General features: G+C 40.4%; 1 long non-coding RNA gene across 2 annotated transcripts; it reads left to right on the forward strand.

The window, feature by feature from the left end:
• The first annotated feature begins 924 nt into the window (after positions 1 to 924).
• LOC128107065 (uncharacterized) lies at positions 925 to 23,606 on the forward strand. 2 transcript variants are annotated; one of them, XR_008216942.1, is made up of 5 exons: positions 925 to 1,227; positions 6,860 to 6,976; positions 16,775 to 16,980; positions 18,182 to 18,292; positions 21,133 to 23,606. It is a non-coding gene; the product is annotated as an uncharacterized LOC128107065 (long non-coding RNA). The 2 variants fall into 2 exon arrangements; XR_008216941.1 differs by having other exon boundaries at positions 926 to 1,227; positions 18,182 to 23,606.
• Positions 23,607 to 24,779: the final 1,173 nt, after the last annotated feature.

A 24,779-nucleotide genomic window follows, 5' to 3' on the forward strand; every position in this document is an offset into this window, starting at 1 on the left:
TGCTTCATTCTGGTTCATTTAATTCTTGGAAACATAGTTTTATATGTCCAGAAAGCCCTTTGAGCCCTTTGAGGGAGTCTTGCAAAGGCTTTCACCCCCTCCCTTGCTCCCCTTCTCTGGCAGCAGGAAATAAGTTCTGCCAAATGCAAATGAGCTCAGACTCTAACAGGCAGAGTGTCAAAGCACAGAATGCTACAGCGTTTTGAGAACGCATGCCGCACACAACTGACGTTCGGGGTCTGAAAAACTACAGGAAGTCACACCGACCTATTTAACATACTGTTTCAGCAACACAAGTGTGTGTGAAACTTCCAGGGATGTATGTTAGGAAGTCAGAAAGCCCTTCCTTCCTTTCTATGGTGGTTGCAGAATCCTGGGGGGAGTGGGGGAGGGCTTTATCAGAGTCTTCAGTCTCTAGAGTTGTCTGTGTGGTTTGGGAACAGCGAGTCTCCCTCTTTGTATCACAAATCCTCATTGGTCTCACAAATGGTGGCCACCTGAGAGATGGCATGGGCCACTGCAGTCCTTCCAAGGGTTAACAGAGCCGGCTCCAAAGGAGTGAGGCAACCACAGAAACAGGATAATAAATGTGACACTCTCAGACTATCACTAGCAAATATTTGAGCTTATCAAATAACGGAGGAAGTAGTTTAGTTACAAATAAACCAATCTCTCATAAAACAAGTTTTCACACAGGGTCATTTCATTGAGCTGGAGACAGCTAGAGGCCACTCTAGGCAGAACTCCCACTCTGTGTACACTTCGTAACAGCTTCTCATGATTAATGGATAGCAAGGGGGGAGGCTGGGCCCTGCAGCTCCCTGGAGCTGGGCTTCCTATCAGCCGAACAGCCATAAACAGCAAGTCGGGATTACTGCATGGAAAGTGCCCGTGGGTCCTCTGGGAACGTAGCTGGGTTTGCGCTGACTTCCCCTGCCACCCGCCCTCTTTCTCCTCACAGCTCACTCGCTCTCTTTTTTTCTCCCTGTATTGCCAAGACCATGGTGTCCTAGAAACTATAGTAGATGTCACTGCTTGGCACTTTCTGTGCAGAGAGGACAAGTATGTGGGCGCAGGGGGGTGGCGGAAAGCTACTCTTAAAGCCACAGAGGCTGCATTGGCTAGGAGCTGGAGCTGGAGCGAGGCTGTTTTTCTGGAGCCTTTGAAATCAGCATGGCGAAAAGCATCTGATTTGGATTCCAGAAAAAACACAGGCACTGTTTGAGGGTAAGGGGGGGTGGGGGTGGGGGAAATGGAGCCTCTTGTCTCAAAGTAAAAGTCTCACTGAGATTAAGAAGAAATAAAAAAAAATACCCTGGCATAATTTCAACAGTTCAGCAAGTTAGAGAGAAAAAGTCTGGAAAGCTGCTGGAGTTTTGGGGTGTGAATGTTCATCTCTGGTGAAAGAGAACTATGTCCATTTCTGAATTTTCATTTTGTAGAAAATTTGTTTCATTAACCCAAAGGACAATAAAAATAAAACGTAGATAAAATGAAATATAGGAATAGAAGTATAAATATAGAAAATTTCAGCCACGACACCACCATTTGAAGCAGGCGGTTAGTTATGTTTCCTACCCATCTTTTCCACAATCTTTTAAAAATAGAGTGTTGAGACCTTCACCATATGGAGAATTTTGTACTATTTTCAGCCAGACTCCAGCATAGTCATGGTCCTTCTGTGTTAGCCATTTTTTTGTATATATAATTTTAGAGCTGAAAAATACTAATTTTTGCAACTTAAATTTACATAAGGAGGCTTTAGGACCCTTATCTATTTGTGCTACAAAGCAGTGTTTGCTTACTCTGTTTTTCACGTGTGTTCATTTATTCCAAGTCTATGTAATGTGTTCTTAATAAAACTTGAGGAGAAAAATGTGGTGCTATTATCCTCGTGGTTATCTCATTAGCTTTTATATTTAAAACAAACGTTCTGGTGATTACATTTTCCATGGAGCTTGGAGAGATTCAGAGCCCTTTCTTGGCTTTGTGATGTGCTTAACTCTGGTACTGCTCTTTTCAAATGTGTGAGCCCCAGAGGTGTGTGGGAATGATATTCACCGGCATCCATTCCTGCCCCCTATAACACCTACCTGCATTTAGATGCACTTTGTTTATATTGCACATCTGGAACTACTTTTGGTAACCATTATCTTTCCTGAGCCCAGGACCTGGACCTATTTTCTTCTCTCAATGAGCCCCTGAGCCAGTATTCACTGCACACAGTAACTTCGCTGCACCTCACCAAGGATGTTTCTGCATCCACTTACTTAATCCAGACAAAAGTTATGTTGGGAATGTGGGGATATACAAAGAAACAAGAAACGGAACTCTTCTGTAATAAACATACCTTCAGGAATACTGTGGGACAGTAAGGGTTAAAACATCGCTGTAGCCAGTGTGTGTGGGCGGAGCTAAGCTGCTTGCTGCTGGAGCCAGGGACTTAGCTTATTTCCAAACAGAGTTGCTCAGCTCTGACTCTTCCTGTCTGGCTTTGCACCTGTGGACTAAAGAGTTCCCTTTTCTATTAGATTTTCCTTACTCCTGTTGCTCAACACGTTAACCGTACTTAACAATAAATTGTGTATTTCAGAAGAGCTGAAAGAGAGGATTTTAAATGTTTTTACCACAAAGAAATGATAAATATGTGAAGTGGGCAGATATTCGAATTAGCCCAAAATGTATACATGAAACATCACCTCATATTCTATATGTTTATGCAATTACTTGTCGGTTAAAAGAAAATTAAAATGAAAAGATTTCCTGACTTTCATTTTAATCATTGTAAGACTTGTGTTAAAGGAAAGAAATGAGTTCCTTTTAAGACTCACATCTAGATAGACCTAAATTATTTTCTTGTCCCTATAGAGATATAATTAAGAGTGCTCTGGAAGATCAAAGGCTGCTGCATTTATGCAGGATCCAAACTGAATATTACTAGGCTTCCAAACATCTAGTTATTCACTAGGAGTTTCTTGGGCAGGCAAATCCCAACCATGGAGGCACATTAATCGTAAATTAATACATTTTAGCTTTGTGGTGATATTGTGTTCCCCAAAATATTGTGCACCCTAATGAACTTATCGGGTCAGAGAACAGAACAGCCACTAGACATAGAGGCCAGAAAATGGTGGCACACGTGCCTTTAATCCTATCACTTGGGAGGCAGAGATCCATCCGGATCTCTGTGAGTTCAAGGCCACACTGGAAACAGCCAGGCATGGTTACTCAAGCCTTTAATCCCAGGAAGTGATGACAGAAAGCAGAAAGGTATATAAGGCATAAGGACCAGGAACTAGAAGCTTTTGGCTGGTTAAGCTTTTAGGTTTTTGAGCAGCACAGTTCAGCTGAGAGGCTTCCAGTCTGAGGAAATAGGATCAGCTGAGGAGTTGGTGAGGTGAGGTAGCTGTGGCTTGTTCTGCTTCTCTGATCTTCCAGCATTCACCCCGATACCTGGCACCAGGTTTGTTTTTATTAATAAGACTCTTTAAGATTCATGCTACATAGCTTGATGTCTTAGAGATTTTCTTTAGGTTAATGGCAGCTCTACAAGCAAGTTTGTGAGAGAAAACAACTATTTAAGCTATAGACATGAGGAAATACTAGTATTTACTTTGTTTTACTTGTTACCTTCAAAACATCTTCAGGGAGGCAGCAACAGTGGCTTACACTGAATGAATAGCACACAAAGATGTAAGTACGTGAACACTGCACACCACTGCATTAGAACTTTCAGGGAACATCAACCTTCACAAATACTTAAATAGTTAACTTTAAATGTGCTGCCTGCAGCCCTAGGCTGGCTATGGATAGCTATGAATGCAGTCCAAAACAAAGTTGTAAATTGACTTAAAACATTCTGGTTGTTTACACGTATGATTTCAAAAGGTCTGTGTGTGTCTTTTCATGTGTGGGCATGCATGTGCATTTGTGGGTGTTTTACACATGTGTGCACGGATGTGTGGAGACCAGAGATCGCCCTTGGATGTCTTCCCTGATTACACTCCACCTCATACGCTGAGACAGGGTCTCTAACTTGAACCCAGAGTTAGTCTGTTGGTGTAGTCTATCTAGCCAGATTACAGGCAGGCCACAACCTGGCATTTACATGAGTCCTGAGGACCCCAATTCTGCCACTCACATCTGTGCAACAAGTACTTTACCAAATGAGCCATTTTCTCAGTGTCCCCAAGTTTTTGCTTTATTTGTTTTTTTTAAAAATATTAATTGATTTGATGATTGTAGCTGGAGTTTTCCTGCCTGGCCCACAGTCAGGATAAATCTCTCTCACCTGCCAGTCCCACAGCCGCTCAGACCCGACCAAGTAAACACAGAGACTTATACTGGTTACAAACTGTATGGCCGTGGCAGGCTTCTTGCTAACTGTTCTTACAGCTTAAATTAATCCATTTCCATTAATCTATACCTTGCCACATGGCTTGTGGTTTACCGGCATCTTCACATGCTGTTTGTCATCATGGCGGCTGGCAGTGTCTCTCTGACTCAGCCTTCCACTTCCCAGCTTTATTCTCCTCCTTGTCCCGCCTACACTTCCTGCCTAGCCAATGGCCAATCGGTGTTTTATTTATTGACTAATCAGCAACACATTTGCCACACAGAACATCCCACAGCAGATGATCCTTAGGCATGAACTTTGTAGGTGGCAACAATAAGTTGTAACGTCAAAAGGTTGGACATCCTTGCCAGGAAGAGCAGTCCTTTGGAAATGTATTACTCATTTACTTTCTAAGTTGATTAACTAGCCTTCTCTAATAGAAAACCTAGTCATTTTGACAATCACAAAAGAGAGTCATTCACTATACTTCAAACAACATGTCATACAATATTAAAATGTAAAAAAAGAAAAGAAATCTAATCACAGAGAATGCTGAAGGCCAAGTCATTCAAGGCACAATATTATTTTCCTTACCTGAAATTTCAAATTTGGGATTTTTTTTCAGTCTCTAATATCAGTGGAAATATTCTATGGTTGAGCTAACCTATCTAGCCAAGGAACAAGGATGGAAATAGTTTTAGTCCCCCAACCCTAGCCATCTCCCTCTCTTCTTCTGACAAGTTAATTCTGTACGTTTTCTAATGCCCCAGTTACGTCCCAACTCCTTTGCCAGTTCTTTGACCCCAGCTTATTTCTGTGGAGCCAAACCTGTTTTCATTATTGAAGCAGAGTGCAGCATGGGGGGAAAGAGGAGTGCAGTGTGACTCCTAACAGCTGCAAGGCAAAGAACAAGCAGCTTAGACTACAGATATGAGATGGAGGCCCAGGCAAAGCTGGTGCAAGTGTCTTATAGATTCATCTCTATTCTGTGAACATGGCTGGGCTGTGGGCTTCCCATTGTTTTGATTGCTAGGAGAAGCTGAAATTCAGAGGTTTAACAACTGCCAAAGATAACATCTAGGAAGTGCTAGAATTTTATTAAACTCAGATCTGCCTGACTCAGAAGTGTTTATTTTAATAGCTGATCATAGTGTTCTCCTACAGTTGTGACTTTCTAGGGCTTTTGTTTATCATACTTCTGAGACAGAACTTGACAAATAAAAGCTCCAGAGATCCTCAAAGAATCAGGTCTAAAATGTACTCAGGGATCCAGATTATTGGAGAAAGTTGTATGTTCCTTTCACTCCAGGTCTTGAGAGTGAGGTGAGAGGTTGCTTTTACGTGTGTGTGTTTGTTTGTGTGTGTGTAGTCACAGGCACACACACGTGCAGATGTACATGCCTGTACTTGCACGTTCTTGTGGAAGCCGGTGGTTGATGTTAGGTGTTCGTGTCTGTTGTTTTCCATCTCATTTTCTTTTTAAAAATTCATTTATTTTTATTTAATGTGTTTGCGTTGCCTGCAAGTATGTACGTGCATTAGGTACGTGCCTGGTGCCTGCAAAGTCCAGGAAAGGGTGATGGATCCCCTGGAACTAGAGTTATGGAGACAATTGTAAGCTACCATGGGGGTGCTGGGAAGTGGACAAGGGTCCTCTTTAACTACAGCAAGTGCTTTAAACCCCTCAGCCATCTCTGCAACCCTCTCCAACTTCCTTCTGGAGACAGGGTTTCTCACTGAACTCTAAGTTTACTCAGTCAACCAGAACGACTAGTTAGAGCTTGGTGAGGTGGTGCCTTTAATCCCAGCACTGGAGAATCAGAGGCAGGCAGATTTCTGAGTCGGAGGCCAGTCTAGAACACATGGAATATTCTAGGCCAGACAGGGATACATGGTGAGACCTGTCTCTAAATAAATAAATAAATAAATAAATAAATAAATAAATAGATAAATAAATAGATAAATAAATAAGGAAAGAGGTGGAAAAAACAGAAAGAACAGGAGGGAGGGGAGAGAGAGAGAGAGAGAGAGAGAGAGAGAGAGAGAGAGAGAGAGAGAGAGAGAGACACGGGGTGAGTAGAGCTGCAGGGATCCTCCTGTCTGCCTCTCCCCCAGCGCTGAGTTAACAGGTCTTTGCCTCCAGACCCAACTTCATGTTCCATGGGTGCTGGAGATCTCAATTCAGGCCTCATGCTTGCACAACATGCCAAGCGCCCTACCATCACCCCAGCCTCAGGTTTCCTACTTTGAATGTGTGAAAGCTGAGCGACTGAGACTTTTCTTGAATTCTCTTGGTCTCTGGAATTCTATTTTCAATGTTGATTATTTCTTCTAGCTGAATATTCCATTAAGTAAAACTAGCACAGTTTTTTTTTTTTTAAAGAGTGCCTAGTGCAATTGAATATATAATCGCTTACACAATCCCATTTCTTCCAAGTTTCACAATGAGCATTGTCTTAAAACTGGTAAAAGATCTATCAGGAAGAGAATTCACGGTGACTGGATAAATGCTTGCTCCCGTAGGACTGGACCCACTGACATCTTCAACCACCGGCTTCTTCACCTCTCAGGACACACTGAGCTAGCTGAGAGCCTTGACGTGCTGCTCTGTGTCATTAGCCACACGCTGGGATCATCGGGGTGAGTGACACCTGTTTTGTTTTAGGTCAGAGTTGCATCTCTTCCTGAGTGTCTTATTCTCTCTAGAACAGATACTGAAAATAAATGCTTGCCTACATTTCTGGAGTTAGAGTTGCTCAACATCACGATATACATGTTTTTAGTGCAGGGAAAAAATACATATTAAATAAAACAAATTCATTGAGTATGTTTCCTCTAAGTACAATTTCTGTGGCACCCTTCCAAAGCTCAAGCTTAAGCTACCACTTCAGAGAAAGAATGAACAGGGACCTGAAATGAGCTTGAAAGGCAGGTTTAAGAGAGTGGAGCTGGCATTTGCCAATGACCTTGATCATCAGCTGTGTCATGTAATCCCTCTCACACAAACACCTCCCTGCAAGTCTGTGTATCTTAGCATTTAGACAGAACTAGCAAAACCTCCTTTGTGGGATCCTCCAAATTGCAAGAGAAAGCGCCCACATTGTCTCTTAAGACTTAACTTGTAGGCTGGCATTTGGAACAAAAGAAACAGAAAGGAGGAAGAGTCATTGTCATCTTTCCAGGGGAAATGATGGCAGAGAAGGAGAACAAAACATTGGTGGATGAAGAGATATTTACACTCTCTAATGATTTGTTTTCAAACAGTAGTGCAGCTTCATGGCTGAAGATGGACATTGGAGGTGGCAGTTGGTACACAGGGTCAAGCTGGTTCCAGCTCCTACTTTGGGCACTATAAAGAAAGAGTAATGCAAAGAGAAGACACATACACCAGAGATTAGCACAGAGAGACTACCTGATGGTGTGGCATTTAGATTCTGAGTTTAGAGTTCTGTGGGAGTCCTTCAGACAGGTTCTAGTAGGTACCAATATACTTTAGGGATATCTTGGGGTTCCTTCTCTAACTCTGAGCCATCCAGGGCAAGCTGATAAGATTAATGAACTAAGGTGGATTCCTGAAACTGCATTATGTAGTTAGTTTCTTAAATGAGTCTGGACCTTCAAATGAATTTCTCAACCTGGTAGCACTGCAGTGATGCCCAGAGGCTAGACTAGATCGTTCTCAAAGCTGGCTAAGTGCTAGACTATCACAGTATGTTTGAAAGATACTTAATCCCAAATCAATATTGAGACTGATACAACTAACATCTCTAGGAAGCTGAGCCACAATACCAAAATCTCTCCAGGTTAATTAAAATGTGAAGATATGATTGAGGATAACTTTGTTATCTACAAGTTGCCATTATCCTACAGCAGCAAGCCATTTTCATTCACAGGCCTCCCACCTAAGTCAGTGTGGCACATAGTTTCCCATTTCTCAACACTCAAAACTATGGTATTTTAAGCATGGAGGGAAATTTCATCTATGGAAGGATGTAGTGTCCACTTATTTCTCTTTAAAGATGTTAATTGAGACAAGGGCACAAGTTCAAATATTCTATATCATCAAAAAAATAGGTATTGTAGTTAGCCCACACCCCTACTCTGATATTTGGGAGGAAGGGTGAATACAGGAGTTCTCAAACATGTGATCTTCTCATGCTGAACCATGAATTCTTCATGGGAGGGAAACACCACTGTAGAGTGTAAGATGTTGGAATCTTTCAGGACTTTCAGTCCCTTGACGCAGGTAGCATACCCCTTTCAGATGTGAAAACCAAGTCTAGACAAAAGAACATGACAGTCTCCCAGACATTGCTTTCAAAGGGTAGAAAGAGGCAGAGGAGGCAGACAGTAATCCTGGAGGTTAATCCATTAGAGTCAAAACTGCTGTCAGAAGAAGTAAAATTTCCAGTGGAGCCATCCTTGACAGCCACTTCCTCCTTAGAAGCCTTTCCTTCTCGTCATGACCGTCACTGGTTTTAAGGAATGCAATGGTCTGTAACTCAAGAAAAGTGAGGTGTCAAATTCGGGGTTGTTTAGCGTTCCACGTATGGCCTGGAAAGAAGACATTAAGATGTGTGGAAATACCATGAGCTTCAGGTCTTGTAACCGCACATAACCTCTTTTCTGACTCCCTTTGCATGCTCTCTCTTTAAATGGCAAGCTTGTAAGTGATTAAGACTAATCCAGCTTTAATTCAGTCTGTGATTAATCCCTTTAATAAAGATGATTAAACTCAATCTGTGTATACTGTACCACAAAGGTGAGTGGAATCCTGTGTTACAGTTTCTGTGACTATGGACTATGTGAAGACTGCCTTTTCAGTGCTGATAGTTCTCTATCTTGGGTTGCTAAAATTTTAAATGGAAAAATCTAATGCAATCTTAAAAAAAAAAAACCTGGAACAGCTGCAATGTAATGCCATGTGGAAATGTGAATGTGTGGGACACACTTTAAGAAGACAACTGGTCCAAATGAAGTTAAAGTCCTCAATATGATTATAGTTGGAGAATCCATAATTTTGATTGTTAATTTAAAAATGACTCTCTGGTTTTTGAGGTTGGGAACTTGGACTTGGGAGCCAACCTCTCTGATGCTCAAACCAACTCTTCCACCTGGCAACTGTTTAAACACAGGCAGATGACTGAGATTGCTGTGACTGATTTTGTTCACCCATGAAACATGTCTCTGTAGGGATATTGTAGATGTTGAATGCCTCTCACTACCTGAAGAAACTCAAGTGAGCTTTGTAGCTGTGTAAAAAAAAAAAAAAAATTAATGTATCTTGGTTTTCAGCATCTCAAAGCTTTAGGGATTAAACAAATAAAAACTACATTTCCCAAGTAACCTGAAGGAATTTCTAGGCTTTTGGTAAGATTTCCAATAGGAATGACCAAAAAATGACTATTCCACACTATTCTTCAGTGTTAACTATATCATTTCTTATATATGCTCTCCATCTTTAATCTCCGTATGGAATATTGGTATCTACCCAGGTCCTTGATGAACTTGAGACCCATGGGTTGCTTTACTCTCGTTTTCATGATGCTAGAGACACAGACCAGTCCAAGAGTGTTTTTAGGGAAGAGGGTGGGGAATCCATTTATCTCCAAATTTATGTAAATAAATCCTTGTAAACATGATTTGGGGCTTTCTAAATTCAACATGTCACCATTTGTACATGTTGAAATCATTATTTTCAATGGCTAAACATTTCTCATTGTGCAGGTTTGTAGATTGCTGCTTTAAAGAGCAATGTGTGTCTCTTTGCCACATTAGCTTAGAGTCTTGACCTAAAGCCATACAATGACCAAGTACAATATAGCAATATTTAAACAAATTCATCTCAGTATATCTCTAAATTCAAGTCCATATATTAGTTGTAAGATACTTAAGCCTGATTTTATGCTAGTTTTTCTTAAGGGAGTTTGGGTTTTCCACCTATAAAAATTAGCTGTCAAATTCTCAGTTAAAAGCAATAGGTCTCATATAGGAAGACGGAACATTCATGGAAAACGGACAAGTCAGGTAAACCTTAGCAAGGTCCTTGACATTCCAGAAGTAGTCTGGAGAGGATCTCCATAACCAGATTCCCTCAGGCTGACATGCTTGGCCTTCTTCCTTCCTAGATTTCTGCTTAGTCTCATTTTCATCCACAGTAATGTGCTTCCCGCATCACAATGCTACACTTCCTTCTAGCGTTCACCAGAGTTTTGTCTCTGAATGGCCACTGCACAGTCATCATTCCAACTAGAAGACCAAAGAATAGCTTTGAAGTAGGAGAGAGGAGGTTAGGCTATAGCTGCCCTAGGCTGGACAACCATATCACACAATGAATTTGGACCTTAGTGTAAGACCAGGGGCAGACAGTGGACCATCAATGTTGCTTACAAACAGAGGGGGTTCATTATTATTAAAGTCTGTAAAGAAAAAGAGGCCTCTGCAAAACAACTGGCTTTTCCCTCTTCTTTCCATTTTCTCTTTTTTTCCTTCTGAAAGAGAGAGGCAACTAAATGGTAGTTCAGAACTTGGACTTTGGAGACAAGCTACCTGATAACTGAATTTGCTTTACTAATTACCAGCTTTTCAAGACTGTAAGAGCATTAATATTTCTGTGACTGATGTTTACCTGTAAGGCATTGCACTGCTTAGTTTTACATCAACTTGACACAAGCTAGAGTCATCTGAGAAGAGGGAGACTCAATTGAGAATATGCCTCCATAAGATCAGGCTGTCGGCAAGCCGGTATCGCATTTTCTTAATTGTTGATTGATGTGAGAAGGCCCAGCCCATTGTGGGTGGGGCCACCCCTGGGATGGTGGTGGTCCTGGATGTTAGAAGAGAACAGGTTGAGCGAGACAGTAAGCAGCATTTCTTCACGGCCTCTGCCTTAACTGCTGCCTTCATAGTCCTGTACCGTCTGAGTTCCTTCCTTAGCCTCATCAGTGGACTGTGATTCAGGATATATAAGTCAAATTAAACCTTTCCTTCCTAAGTTACTTTTAGTCATGTCATTTTATCACAGAAATAGTAACTGTAAGATAGGCATGTGTCTTTAGCTTATGGTAGGCACAAGATTAGATAGCATACGGAAGACTCAGCAATGGCTACCCAATAGTAGTAAGCAGTCAGTGAAAATGAAAAAATGTGAAGACAACAACAACAAAAAAATGGGTTCCTAATATGTATTAGATGCTCAGCTGGGCACTAAAAGGAATCTTTGACATAGAGGACATCTGTGTGTGTGGCCAGCACAGCCCCCACCTGAGATCATAAGTTCAATTCTGATAGACAAGGACTATTGCTCTGATGTCCAGCTTTAGCTTTTCAGTAAAGAAAATGTGGTTGTCCCCAACTTGTGCTGGGTGTATCTACGGCTTTAGGAATCTGCTTTCTTTGGCTATATACTTTCTTTGGTTGTTAGCAAAAAGGAGGCATGAGTCCAGCAGACCCTCAAAAAGCACATGCAACATAACCCTTTGGTCAAGTAGATCTTCCTAGCCAATGACTTCAGACCAGCTAGGTGGCTTAAGGGACAAAAAATACATTTTCCTATTTTCTGAGGCTGGAAGTCCAAAATAAGGCACAGAGTGTATTGTTTCCTCTCAAGGTCTTTCCCAGCTTCTCTCATGTCTTCTCATGGACTTTCTCTCTCTGTTCACTGTTCTGGGGCCTGCCCTTCTCTCTGTAGGGACACCATTCTCATTAGATAAGAGACCTATCCTTATCACCTTAAAGGTGAGGGACCTATCCTTATCACCTTAAAGATCCTATCTCTAAACTAATCTTGGGTTAGGGCTTTAACAAACACATTTTGGAGACTTATTTCAGTGTATAACAATGATTTAGGAAAGACAATTTCTTTTGGCTTAAGACTCTTGGAAATCAGTTAAGATTAGACCTGTCTGCTCTAATTAAACCTAATCATAAATACTTAGTGAACATGTACTGAGAATGATAGGACAGAACACAGAGACCTCAATCTATTCATTGGAAATGACCTAAAGAGTATCACACACCTTTAATCCCAGCATTTGGGAGGCAGAGGCAGGTGGATCTCTATGAGTTCAAGGCCAACCTGATCTACATAGTGAGTTCTAGGACAGCCAGAGCTACATAGTAAAACTGCATCTTGAAAACAAGCAAACAAATAAACAAAAACTAAAAAAGGAAAGAAAGAAAATAAAGTAAAAGACTCTATGGAATGCAGAATTCCTAAGAAATGCATACCAAACTGTTGCACTGATTGCCCATTATTTAAATATGTATTTGGTTAAGGTAGTGATTAAAATTACATGTATAGTGACATATGATATGCATTTTAATATAACTGATTTGTAAAGGTTTCAGAATTTTACATGTGTCAGCTTTTGGTACCATTAATGTTCTAACTCAAACCACAGCCCAGACTTCCTTACAGAAAGGCATTCAACAACTGAACAGCTCTCTTCTATACTTTTTCTTTTCTCTTTTTTCTATACTTTTTGAACATTTTCATGTATGCTTTTGTTTGTCTCCAGGGAGAAAAAGCCCACATGTCTTCATCATATGGGTCAAAATATCCTCTCTGTAGATCATTACCTGTACCGAGGAGGTCTTTCTTCATGTAAAATGCAATTTCTGTTAAGCAAATTTTTTTTATTTAAAAAAAGAAAGAAAAATCATTAATTAAAAGAGAAATGTATGCTAAAAGAAACCAATGAGTAGAAATTAGATTCCTGTACACGTTCTTTCCTCCTTGCAAATACTCTTTTTCCTTCGAACTATAATTGATAGTGTCACCTTGGAAACAATCCTACAAGACTGGCTGAGTTACTGGAAGCTGTGTAGTTTAAACTTAAATTACAATAATGTGCTACCTCTCCCTATTATCACCTGCCAGTATTGCTGATGATGAAGCCTGCTTCACTGTCTATGATACCAGAGGTTGAGTGTGATGAGAAGATGCTCCAGGAAACAGAAGTTGAGAAAGGTGCCTGGGCATTTGTCAGTAGAAAGTACTATACTGACTTATAAGATTTTTGGCCACTGGTTTCTTGGGTAATTCTACACAGTGCTGCATCCAAATGAGACAAAGTTAGCCTCATAGCCTGGTGCAATGTAATAATCCTGTTGTTCACTGTAAATATGTATTGTTCTCATTGCTCAATAAAGAGCTCACTGGCTGACGACTGGGCAGGATTTTCCAGGCAAAGAGAACATTGGGAAGAAGAAGGGTGAAGTCTGAGGAGTCTTGAGCCAGACACAGAGGAAGCAAGATGTGTAGAAAATGAGGTAACAAGCCATGAACCCCCTGATAGAACTTAGATAAGAAATATGGGCTAATTTAAGTTGTAAGAGCTAGTTAGTAACAAGCCTAAGCTATTGGCTGATCATTTATAATTAATATAAGTCTCTGTGTGGTTATTTGGGAGTGGCTGATTGGATAGAGTTGATGGTTAGTCTCCATGAAAAACTCTGCTTACAGCCTGGCACCTGTTTCTGGGAAATTTTCTAATCTCTTGTCATGAGACTTAAAGGTGAGCAGAGGAAATAAAATATTCTTCCACATGAGACTCTAACATTACTGCTGGCTGGTGCTTACAAATGGGGTTAAAAGAAATTTTGTTCTATTTAACAGCCCACTTACCCCCTTTTCTCTTATAATTAGAATGTATAAAAGACATTATCCTGGGATCTTGGAAATTCGAAAGTGAAATAGACTTTGCTCTCTCAAAGATTGCCAATTCACCAAGGGAAAAGGAGTCTGACTTCCTTGCCAATCACAGTGTAATATGAAAGATGGGGCAAACTGAGTCCCAGAAGTCCAGGCCTCTACCTCAGTCCAGCGAATGCACTAACCATGGAGCAAAGACAAAACTCTGGAGTTCCGTTGAAATGCTGAAGTGGGAAGAAGGGCAGGAGACACTCAACTACCATCTATCTGGAAATCAGTATTCACTCTACTACTAGTGAAAACTTTATATTTGCCACCTAGAGGCCAGTGCTTCTAGAACCAAAGAGAATCAATTTCCTGGTCCTATCTCAGGAAGAGATTTAAACCTAGGGACTGTGACACCATTACGGTCAAAATCAAATTTCAGGAGAGAGGGCATGGCTCCAGGAACCTCTTCCCATCTCTGACTGACTGGAGATAGGCCCACTGTAGGCAGCCACAGCTGCTGTGAGGTTATGGCCACGCTGACTATGCCAAGCTCAGAAGAACGGCATTGTGTAGCCCTTCCCTGTCTTTCGGCTCTTACATGCTTTCTGTCCCATCTCCCACATGATCACTGAGCCTTTGAAGGGTGCTACAGATATTCCCCCTAGGGCTGAGCATTGAAAATCACTTATTCCAAAATTTGAGCTTTTGCTCCTAATTTAATTCAGAATAGTAGTCTGAAGATATGAATGGAACTCTAGTTCTGTCTTGGGAACACTGTGTCTCTAAAATTGAAACAGATACTAAAAATTAATTAAAAGTAGCTTTTATTGGACTTTAAACAACACAAAATTAGGATTTGAATTGCATGCAGTTTCATTTTAAGAACCATAAAAATAAAGCACATGTGATCTTGAAATTGCTCTCAGCTTCTGCCTGAAGTTATGATAAAATGCAAGAGCAAGCTAAGAATAAGCTGGGATGCTGTTGATAACTTAGTGTCATTTAGACATACAAAACTTCATGTGCTAGTGGTACATGATTGGCACACTTAGATCAAAACATGTTTTACTGTGTCAAGAGGTTGTTTTGGAATATTACAAGAAAAAAAAATCAGTCAAATATCTATGAACACTGAACATCTATGATTACCTAGTTACTGTTCTTCCAAGCTCACAGAGTACTTCACTTGTACATTTGGTTTGATCATTTTCTTCCTTATTCTGTTGCTTTGTGTATTATCCAAGATTCCCCCAAACATTTTGAGAGAATGATATGTGCTATACTGACTTACAGTGCCTGTAACACCTACTCTAGAAATCAATGGATGAGAACACAACCTTGTTTTCAAAACAGTCTTCCCAAATTAACACCAAGGAACTCACACCATCATGCTACAGATTTGCAAAACGAAGTTCACACAAGTGGAAGTCAAGAAGAATGACATGCAGCCCTGCCCCAGGAGGGAGAGCATGTGACTTCAAAGCCACCAACAGAGCTTTTGCTATATCCGGGATCAAGGATCCTGCATGGATAAAAGGCAAAGGAAGTCATTCACCTTGAACAAAAATATTTTCCTGAAATAGAGTCTTGCTATCTAAAGCTCCTTTAATTCCTTGGGTTTTGCCCTATGAAATCATTTTCCTTGAAGTTAAATCATTTCAAATCCCATAATAATAATTTGGGGGAGAGCTAGATTGCCATAGAAAACATAGAGTATGGTAGAGTTCTAAGTCTAGCATTAAGAAGCTATGACCTGGTTAGGAAATTCATTCATGAAAGCGCTGTGGTTAGAGGGGATGGGGAGCCATCCTGCCAAAAGGAACCGAGAGCATCCAGGGAGGCTGGCTGTCCACAGCCCTGTGCTGTTGGAAGTCTGTGGCCAGCATCTCTCATACCTGGCTTACTTAGCTGAAGCAAGCTTTTCACACGTGCAAGCCTCATGTTTCTGTTTGTGTGTTTGTGTTTGGAAAGGAAAGCAGAGGTGGTGGAGGAGATTGTCACAGCTGTTCTACACACCCATTTCTTAGGGGGAGAGACCCTGTGATATAATAAAGAGTGGAAGTACTCCGATGTTGATTTATGTAATCGCTCCACACTTTCTTACTACACTGACCTTTTCTCACTTTTTTTGCCTCAGATTCAGTAGCTCTAAGAGGGATTGTGGTTTCTATGAGAAAAAAAAAAGAGATAAAAATTGTACATATATCTACAAATGTAAAACTTCAGAATTTCAAAATGTGATAAGATATTTTGTCACCCTGTAGGTTTGATTTGATTTATTTTAAAAGCTTCACTATTCTCTTGATAGTAGCTGACAGATCCATTCCTGTTCCCATATGCTTTCTGCTATTTTAAAAGAAACAGTACACAATTGCCTCAGAGAGGCACCATGTGTTTCCCAAGTGTGGATCTGAAAACTATCCATCTGCCCATGCTGGCATCTTCCTGGATTGTATGTGATTGAAAGAAATGTAGTCAACATTTTGAGACTCCTTGGCTAGATAACGATGAGAATAAGGCGATTTCCTTCCCTCCAGTTACTGAAAATCAAATCTGTTCCTGTATCCTAGAATTCTTTGCCCATCCTGCCACCGAGATGGTCCCCAGGCACCTGCCAGGACACTATCACCTCCCAGCGAAGTCCTGTGTAACCCAGTGTCTGTGTTTAGCACACAACTCTATTCATACTGGCTTATAGATGCTTTTTTATTTGATTAGATTTCTGTTTTAAGGTTGCCTCTAAGATGGAGACAAATGACCCACAATGCAATTTATCTCAGTGATGTGTTACACAGGGTTACAGGGACTAATCTGAGGCGTTCTCCAGTAAGAAGACAGAGTGCCTACTCTGTAGTCTCAGTGGGAAGATAGAAACGGACAAGCAATTAAGACACCGAGATGATGCTGATGAGGAGAGCAGTTAGCCATGTCTGAAGACTCATGGAGACAAAACCATGTTTGGAAGTGCAAAGTACCTTAAATGTTGTTGGTCTTCTGTGATGTAAGTATTCAAATTAATTTTCTAGGTTGTTGCAGTCATCATATAAATGTCTTTACAACTTTAAAAATTTTACATTTATTTATTTGTGTATCCGTTTATTTGTGTGCTGTCATGAATGTGCTAGGGAAAGCATGTACGGGTCAGAGGTCAACTTGTGAGAGCTGGTGTTGGATCCAGGTCTTTATCTCAGGCTTGGCAGCAAGTGCCTTTACCCACTGAACCATCTTGCCATTTTACTGGCCCCATTGTGCATATTCTTTTTTGTTTATTTGCTTGTTTTGTTTTTTGTATGGTTTTTGTTGTTTTGTTTTCTGAGTCAAGGTTTGTCTGTGTAGCAATAGCCATCCTGGAACTCGCTCTGTAGACCAAGCTGGCCTCAAACTTGAAGATTCTTCTGCCTCTGTCTCCTGAGTGCTGGGATTAAAGGTGTGTACCACCACTGCCTGGAACTTGTGCATATTCTTATGGGAGTAACACTCACTTACAAGAGAACAGTCATTAAATTATGGGCTAGATATAATGCTATGAACCCTCCATTCATCATTTGTTATCTCTATATAGCTATTTATCTTTTAATGCCCACATTATTTTGTCTTAATGAAACTTTACTTGAATTAATCCTCTAAGCAAATTTTTTTTCTTCAAAATTCTTTTGGAAATAGATAATTACAGTGAATTTATATAGCTTCAAATAGGTTACATTAACCACTAATCGAACAGTGCTACAGCTTCATGGTAAGCTGAGAGATTTAGATCCTTGCCAGAAAACATTAAGGACAGAATGACTTCGCATATGTTGGCCATGTTAAAGAACAGGAAGTCCAAGGCCATGATGACAGCAGACTGTGTGCTGAGGACCCTCTGCAGGTTTACAGATGGCTGTCTTCTCATCATGGCCTCACACGAGAGAAAGAAAACTATAATAATCATATGCATGGGACCCCACCCTTTTAACCTAACTGCCTCTTGAAGGTCCCACTTCCTAACCTATCACATTGGGGGCTGAGATTTTTTTTTTTAAACATTTGAATTTTGGAGGGAAACAAATATTTATCCCATACCAGAGTACATAACTGAATTAACTGTTAAAAGAATAATTTAGCTTAGAAAAAAAAATAGAGAATAACTACATATAAGATTCTAAACAAATTGTCATAGACTTTGGCTCACGAATGAAATGACCTGTCTCTACCCGAAACAGGGATACTTTTCTCGTGGCACCAATTAGAAGCCAAACTCCCAAGGAACAAGAACCACCCCTGATTCTCTAGAGCCTCATCATGGTATCCAAGTGACTCCCTTTTCCTTTGAGGTACGCAATAACTTTTTATTAGTACCGACATTAAGCCATGGGGCTATCTCCTGCTGTCTGAACTGGCTCCTGCAACGGAAATATTGTTATCTAAACTAGAACTGAGTTAAAGCACTGGCCTTTAGACTAAGGAAGCTTTCAAAAACATGGATTTCGGGCACTTTTGGCGAGCTGGTGTCCCTTAGCGCCCCGTTTGTAGGAAGAAACGGACTATTCCCAAGCAGGGATGTGAGACAAGTGTGCTGTTTCAGACCCAACGCAGGGCCAGCTTGAAAGACGCGTTGGAAGGGAGAGGAAAGAGTGGTAAAAATACCAGCTAGAAAGCAATGCCATGGAAAACAATGTTTTCCTTTCCTGCCAAAAGGACATGTTTACTTTTTAAAAGTTTTTTTGTAATGTTGTATTTAAGAAATAAATTTGAAACTCACATTATTGCCCAACAATATTGAGCGTACTTGACACTCTGTCCATTTTGGAGAAAGTTCTGCTCAGAGTTGTGTGATCCAAATTCGTGTAAGGAAAATCCTGACAGTCTTCCACTTCGTCACGCCTGGGCTGAGGGCAGATGACTCACTGTATGAATTCAAGTTAAATCGCTTAACCTTTTTCTCTTATTCAACCCATCTGGGAGGCTGAGTACACGCGCTTCACTACGGAACAGATGGTGCGCCAAAGCTAAATTTTCCCAGATTAAAAAAGAGGAAAAATGTGTGAGAAGCTCTGAAAGAACCAAATATGGAAAAAGACCAAGGATTAAAAGGAAAAGAGCTATAAATTGGATCAGACCTTTTCCCCTGTTTAAAAAAAAAAAAAGTAATGTAATGCTTAAAAAAGAAGTTGTGTGAGATGATTTGGAGACAAAGTTAGCAGAATGTTTCATAAACTCCATATGTGCAAGGGTGGCCATGAAGGGTGGCATCAATGGTGGGGAGATATTCTGCGCTGTCTCATTCACCAATATGCCTCACGAAACACAGTCATACAGAGATGGTGTTTGATTATTTATTTGATAACTCTAAAATTGAGTACTCATAACAACTATTTCTTAAGAATTCTTATGGAACTATCTAAATTGCAGCTTAGTGAAATTTAACACTAGCTCACAAATAAAAAAGATTCCCAACATGTTCTAGGATGAATATAATTTCTAACCTGTCCTTGAAAAAAAAAAGTGTATTCATTGCTTTAAGGAAAGAGACATCATTGCCCTTGCTAAGTTGGTATGATTTTAATCTTACTGTGCATAAAAAAATGTTCTAAGTTCAAATGTATTTACAGCTCTCATATTTTATGGAACAAGAAATGTCCTATGGTCATAGATAAAGCAAACATTTGGATGCACCAAGTTGAACATACTAGGAAAAGCCTGCATCTTTTTATTTCCCGACTGGTTCTGATAAACTTAGGGAATGTTAGCTTAGCATTTAAAAGATGTAGTTTATGGATGAGGCTAGAATTGAAACCTGAGAAACTCACATAATAGACTTCCAGATGCCACACATAAAAATCCATATGGGACTTTGGTCTAGGGATGGACTCCAGAGGCCCCACTTTAGTTGAGGCAACTAGCCAATGCAAACTTCCTTCAGTTTATTTTCAAAAATCATATTATGTATCAAAATAAAAGTATGTGCATTTTCCCCAAATAATCACTTTATTATTGAACTTGGGTCATACTCCCGATCCTAGGACGTCCAGATGAGGTGTAGCTAAGTGGATAAGAAGCAACAAGAAGAGACAAGCAAACACTGCTCTTCTCAAGGAGAACTTCATGTGACTACTACTCTAATTTTCTTCTGAGAAAACAGTAAATGAAAACTGGCCAGAATTATGGCATAAATGCTAATAGCAATGAACACCCAGATAATGATCAATATCCAGTTTAACATAGTCCTTCCTCAATATGGCAAATACATTCTTGGGACTATGCCTTAGTCACTGTTCAACTGCTGTGAAGAGACACCATGACCAAGGCAACTCTTACAAAAGAAAGCATTTGACTGGGGGCTTGCTCACAGTTTCAGAGGGATGGTAGCTGGGAACTACATCCTAATCTGTAGACAGAGAGAGCAAGCCTGTGTCTAGCATGGGCTTTTGGAATCTCAAACCCCACACCCAGTGATACACTTCCTCCAACAAAGCCACACCCCCAATCCTTGTAATCCTTTCAAAGAGTTTCATTCCCTAGTGTCTAAGCATACAAGTATATGAGCCTATGGGGGCTATTCTTATTCAAACCACCACAGAATGTTTATGTAAATAAGTCTGAAAGTAACTAATCAAATATTCCGAGACTTCTTAACTAATGTGTGTGTGTACACACTCATATGAACTCATATATTTTATATATTCAAATTATATTTTCACTGCTCACTAAATTTCACTAAAAACAAAAGCTAAACTACTGCCATGCCAAATTGAGCTACTTAAAATTAATTTTTGATCAGGAGACATGGAGCTTATATATTTCAAAGGGACCTTTATCAGACAGGCCTGAATATAAGCGTCCTATGGATTTTTTACTTGCTCCCTGGCCTGTATGTATGAGTTCCTCTAAGTAGGACTTCAGCTAAAGATTCAAAGTAAAGTCTTTCTACAGGGTTCTGAAGGCAAACCCAAAATGCTCAGGACCATCTTGCTCACTACAGTGCATCAAATCCACATATATCTGTGGCTACACGACGTGACCACCAGTGGAAAGATGTTAGTTCTCTTAGATGATGCTTTTGAGCATTTCCTTCTCACTACTGTGCTGTGCCTTCAGACAGTCTTTTCATCTTCATTCTGAGTATAAATTCTTTAGTAATTCATGCTGAATGTCCCCCCTCTTCTTTTTCCAGAGCTAAGCCTAGGGATGGCATGATACTTGGCTTCCATGTGGGTTGGGAATAATTTCCAATCCCATCACCATATAGTCCATGACTGATGGTAGGTAAGTAGTCAGCCTCACTTAAGAACAGTACATTTCCATGTACATACTCATAGCCCACAATGCAATATGAATAAAATAATCATCATAAAAACACTACCAAATTTTACTCTTTTCATAAATCTAGTATAGAAGTGTTCTTTTTGTTGTGTTGATGAGCAACACTGAAAAAAATACTAGAATCTTATTGAGTTGGTCTTACTTCCTTTCCACTCTGTACAGAAGAGCTGAAACGGAAAATGGGTATGGTATGCACATATACTTCAAGCTTTACCTATTTCATAATCTCACAAAATGTATTTGTGTCTTAGTGATTATAAGTCTCCAAATAGGTGATAAATTGGGAAGGAAAATGAGACATTTCTGTATGAATGAGAATTTTCTAGCTTGTTGTCAAAGCTCAAATGTGGTACAGTGTCACTTAAAACACATTTTACAATAGTAAATAAACTGGCCACCAAATATTCAAATTAAAAAAACCCACATTTTAGAATAAACAGCTAATGTGTAGCTTCCCACATGGCTGGTGATTCTATTAGATAAGAAAATGTGCATTTTTATAGCTATCAGGACAATTTTAGGGAGTATGAAAAAAGATAAAGGATGTAATAAATTTTAATAAATTTATCTTCTATTTTCTTAGCACTATGACAGTAGCTTTTACATCATTATCTCATTTACTCTTTCAACCTGTCCTTGGTATACACTTTACTTAATTTCCTGGGTTTGTTTTGGTTAGCATGTTGAACAATGGTCTTCATTATGTTATTTTCATATACAAACATTACTGGACTGTGCTGGTCCACCCGCCCCCACACATCTTCCCTGTCCTCCTCGCTGGTCCCTTCCTACTCAGATAGCATCTTTTTCTTCTTATTCATCATATGTATTCCATTAACATCTCTTTTTCCTGTGTCTCTTCAGATATCTGCCTACCTCCTCACTGTGTCCTTTCTACTTTCATGACCACACACAGAGAGAAGTACATGCATACATGCATACATACACACATAATTTTAAATCTAGATTCTCCCAAGTGTATTTTCTTTTACTTAACCTAATGATTTCTAGTTCCATCCATTTTCTTGAAAATGTTACTATTTAATTTTTTTTAATGACTGCACAAAGTTTCCTTGTGTATCTGTGCCACATTTTCTCTGTCTATTCATCTGTTGATGGACATCTAGGCTGGTTCCCATCTCCTGCTATTGTGAACAGTGAAGCAATGAACATGAATGTGCAAGTATCTCTGTGGCATGTTGACTCAGGGTCTTTCAGGTGTGAATCCAAGATGGTCTAGTAGGGTCCTGTGGTGATTTTATTGTTTTGCTTTTTGAGAAGCCTCAACACTGATTTCCATAGTGGCTGAATGAGTTTACATTCTTAGCAGCAGTAAAGAAGAGGTCCTCTTTCCCCACATAGTCATCTGCATTTGTAATCATTTATCTTGGCTATGGCATTCTGGCTGAGGTGACACAGAATCTTAAAGCAGCTTTAATTTGCATTTCCTGATGGCTGAGGCAGTTAAACATGCAAGTACTTACTAGTCATATTGTTTCTTCTTTTGAGAAGTATATATTCAATTCCTTAGGCCATTTATTGATTGACATCGGATTTTTGGTGCTTAACTATTGCAGTTCTTTATATATCTTAGATATTAATCCCCTATCTGATGTATAATTGAAAAAGATCCCCCCAATTCTATGGGTGGTCTCTTCCTAGTGATTATTTCCTGTGCTGTAAGAAGCTTTTTAATTTTACATAATACCATTTGTCAACAGGAAGATAATTTAATTAATTAATTAATTCAGTTCTCAAGACAGGGTTTCTCTGTGTAGCACTGGGTATCCTGGAACTCACTCTGTAGACCAGGCTGTTCTCAAACTCAAGAGATATGTTTGCCTCTGCCTCCTCAGTGCTGGGATTAAAGACATGCCGGTTTTTATGGCAGTACCAAGTTGTTTTTATTACTGTTGCTCTATAGTAGAGCTTGAAGTCAGGGATCGTGATGCCTCCAGAGGTTGTTTAATTGTGCAGGATTCTTTTGGCTATCCTGGGTTTGTTGTTTTTCCATATGAAGTTGAGTGTTGTTCTTTCCAGGTCTGTGAAGAATTGTGTTGAGATTTTGATGGGGATTGCATTGAATCTGTAGATTGCTTTTGGTAAGATTGCCATAAATGGATGGAACTAGAAAATATCATCCTGAGTGAGGTAACTCAGACTCAGAAAGACAAACATGGTATGTACTCACTCATAAGTGAATACTAGATGTAAAGCAAAGGATAACCAGACTGCAACTCACAACTCCAGGGAGGCTACCTAGTAAAGAGGACCATAAGAAAGACACAGTGATCGCCCAATGACAGAGAAATGGATGAGATCTACATGAGCAAACTGGGGGGGGGGGGGGGCGGTAATGGAGGGGAAGGGTCAGGGGGAAAGCAAGCTTAGGGGAGTGGGAGGTCCCAGATGGACCAGGAACAGAGTGGGAGAACAAGGAAAGAGATACCACGATAAATGAAGACCCCATGGGAATAGGAAGAAGCAGAGTGCTAGAGAGGTCCCCAGAAATCCACAAAGATACCTCCACTGTAGACTACGGGCAATGGTCGAGAGAGTGCCTGAGCTGACCTGCTCTGGTGATCTGATCAGATGGTCAAACACCCTAACTGTCATGATAGAACTCTCATCCAGTGTCTGATGGAAGCAGATGCAGAGATCCATGGCCAAGCCCCAGGTGGAGCTCCAGGAGTCCAAGCAGTGAGAGAGAGAGAGAGAGAAAGAGAGAGAGAGAGAGAGAGAGAGAGAGAGAGAGAGAGAGAGAGAGAGAGAGAGAGAGAGAGAGAGAGGGATTGTATGAGCGAGAGATGTTGAGACCATGATGGAGAAAGCACAGGGACAAAGAGGCAAACTAGCGGAAACACATGAACTGTGGACCAATACCTGAGGAGCCCCCGTGGAACTGGATCAGGCCCTCTGGATAAGTGAGACAGTTGATGAGTCTGAACTGTTTAGGAGGCCCCCAGGCAGTGGGACTGGGACCTGTCCTTGGTGGATGAGTTAGCTTTTTGGAACCTAGGGCCTATGCTGAGACACTTTGCTCAGCCTTGATGCAGGGAGGAGGGGACTGGACCTGCCTCAACTGAATCTACCAGGCTGGGGTGAATCCCCAGGGGAGACCTTGCCTTGGAGGAGGTGGGAATGGGGGGTGGATTGGGGGGGAAGGCTGGGGGTGGGAGGAGGGAGGACAGGGGAATCTGTCGCTGATATGTAAAATTAAATTAATTATAAAATAAAAATATTTTTTAAAAAAGACATGCATCACCACAGCCTAGCAATAGGTAGATATTTTAAAAATGAACAAACTGGAGCACAAAAAGTTTAAACTAATGTATCCAAACTCAAGTCTTTGTAAATAAGATACACAGCCCATGACTTTTCTACTTTCTTGTGTCTTTTGCAGTAAAAGTGGAAAGCTAACCCAAAGCTGAACAGTCAGGGACAGTTTTAGGCTGCTGCTCTGAAGACTTCAGTCGCCTTTCTCCACTCCTTAAGGTT

The sequence above is a fragment of the Peromyscus californicus genome, unplaced genomic scaffold (genome assembly GCF_007827085.1).
Source record: "Peromyscus californicus insignis strain IS unplaced genomic scaffold, ASM782708v3 Scaffold_12__1_contigs__length_115047231, whole genome shotgun sequence".
NCBI lineage: Eukaryota > Metazoa > Chordata > Mammalia > Rodentia > Cricetidae > Peromyscus > Peromyscus californicus.